This window comes from Trachymyrmex septentrionalis, unplaced genomic scaffold (genome assembly GCF_001594115.1).
Source record: "Trachymyrmex septentrionalis isolate Tsep2-gDNA-1 unplaced genomic scaffold, Tsep1.0 scaffold15, whole genome shotgun sequence".
Classification (NCBI taxonomy): domain Eukaryota; kingdom Metazoa; phylum Arthropoda; class Insecta; order Hymenoptera; family Formicidae; genus Trachymyrmex; species Trachymyrmex septentrionalis.
In genome coordinates this window covers 418,620-420,908 of record NW_017304653.1, presented here as the reverse complement: position 1 = coordinate 420,908, position 2,289 = coordinate 418,620, and the positions used below count along the sequence as shown (strand labels likewise).

The following is a 2,289-nucleotide window of genomic DNA, read 5'->3' as shown; positions in this document are numbered from 1 at the left end:
TATATATATATATATATATATATATATATATACAGAAAAAAGGTAAAATACGTATTATCGTATGACGACGAATTTTAAGCATATAATAGATTGTATAAGTCCAATTAACTTTATTTCTCTATCTCTACCGACATCGCCTTCATGCAACGAGGAGAATCGAGAATTACCAGCGTTAAGGAACCGACAATACAGGGATGAGACAACAATAACTACATGTGTACGTAATTGAACAAAAGAGAAAAAAAAAAAGCGTAGAGAGATTCGGGATATCGGGTGCGCAAGGATGAGAGAGACCCTCGACCATATTGTGATATATAATGAAAAAGAGCCCGGCTCTCGCGAGTAACATATATATATAGGCACGTTATATGCTTAAGCGTGCCTTGCGCGGTGGAGCTCTCCCTTGAATTTCACCCTGAAAGAGCAGCCGTAAAGTGCACCGACTCTCTTTCTCTCTCCTAGGTCGACGAATGGCTGTGTGCACCTGTGTGCGCGGTGCGAAATTTATTACCGGTTTAAATATCTGACGTGGAACGTGGCATGAAATTTAAGGCTCGTTCGGCGCTTTTACCGTGAGTCGTTCAAATAGTTCTCCCGTGCGATTATTTGATCGTCCATTGACCGCTGCACTTTCTTTGATTACCGATCGTAATCTATTAAGCTCAATTTTTCTCCCATTTCATCAAATCGGTCTCTACGACATCGTTTCGAGTCTCGCTCTTGCAATATCATATATCCCGAGACCGAACGCGATACTAATTGACATTCCGCTATTTTTATCCAAAACGACGATGATCCGAGATGATGTTCGCGCATCGTATCGGTTTTTCGATTAAGCGTGAGACAGTTTGGCTCGTCGAGGAGAAATTTAATCGAGCGTTCCCCCGCGCAGGTCGCGCCCTTTCGCGGCAAGAGCGGCGCGTAGCGTCTACAACGATTGGAACATTGCTATGTATATTTAGTGTTTAATCGATATCGTCGCCACGTAGGATGTTAGGAAATTTAAAGAGAAAATTAACAGTGACAGCTTCGAACGCTTCTCGAGTGTAAATATTAACCGTTAGGGACCTCGTACATATACACACACTTTCTTCAAGCGCCTTAAGTTGGGGGGGGGGGGCACCAAGCAAATAATTTCGTCGCAATAATAATCGTCGTCTTTTAGGAGCGGGAGATATCACGTACAAGCGGTTATCGTTATCGTAACAGAACGACGACGGAGAAAATGATCCGCGTCGCCATCAAGGTCCATGGCGACTCGATGGAGCTCGATCTTCGATTTTGCCGCTTTTAAGGCCGAGACCGATGCGTGATCGTGCTCACCGAGTTTCCTCTTCGTCGACGGTTCTCGATAATTTTCTCGCTCAACGATCACCGTGATCGATTCGCCGAGCTATCGTTACCACGACACGGAAAATTCGAGTACCTTGAACCCTCTCTCGTACTTCCAGCCGCTGACAGTCCGCTCCTGGCAATAATCGTCAATTTTGTCTGAAACGGACACGAACGTGCACGTGAGCGCTCCGCGTGACGCACGTCACGAGCGAGCTAGATCAGTAATCGGTAAGAACGAGGGAAAAGACAGCGAGATAGCGGAAAGTTAGTTTGTGTAAAAAGAAGTTGCGCGCGAGTTAAGGGAGATCCTCTCCCCGACGAAGGAAACGATAAAGATGACGAAGGAAGACACTTTCGTATCTGCTCACGGCGTACTTCGTACGGGATATTTTATATCTCTTTTATACTTGTATGAAACCGCACAAGCTGCCGACAGTGCCAGTTAATATTCTCCATTACAATGTGTGAGACCGTTCTCTAGTATCATCTGTAATTTTCTCGTCGTTTTTTCATAACTTCTCATTAACATTTTTATACTTTTATATGGTGTTGTTACTTTTGATTTAATCATCCAACTGCAATATCATATTTTTACTTTCTCCGTCCAGCCCGAGTTTTTGTGCTGTTCCAGCATCCCCTTTCGAAAGATTTGGAAAAATTCAACTATCCTCTTCAATATCCCTATTATACACTTAAAGGGTAATCTATATTATACACTTAACTAAGAAATAGATACTTCATTTATTTATGAGAACCATATTTATTTCACACTGAAATAAATATTTATTTTAATACAGTGAAATAAAATTTTATGCTTAGCAAATAAGTCATTTATATTATTTTTTTACAATTAATGAAATATGTTTTAACAAAAATGTATGTTTCGTTATCACACAATCGAATGTTTTCATAACCAATAAATATCGAAAAGAACATTTCGTAAGTAACTTAGTA

The 2,289-nt window shown here is 41.1% G+C and overlaps 1 protein-coding gene across 1 annotated transcript in view; it reads left to right on the top strand.

Moving 5' to 3' along the window:
• LOC108745839 (discoidin domain-containing receptor 2-like) overlaps positions 1-1,188 on the top strand; it is a 103,406-nt gene extending 102,218 nt beyond the window's left edge. Inside the window, exon 10 of the mRNA XM_018482234.1 lies at positions 1,166-1,188. The gene's annotated coding sequence lies outside the window, so the exon portion shown is untranslated. The remainder of the gene's footprint in view (positions 1-1,165) is intronic.
• Positions 1,189-2,289: the final 1,101 nt, after the last annotated feature.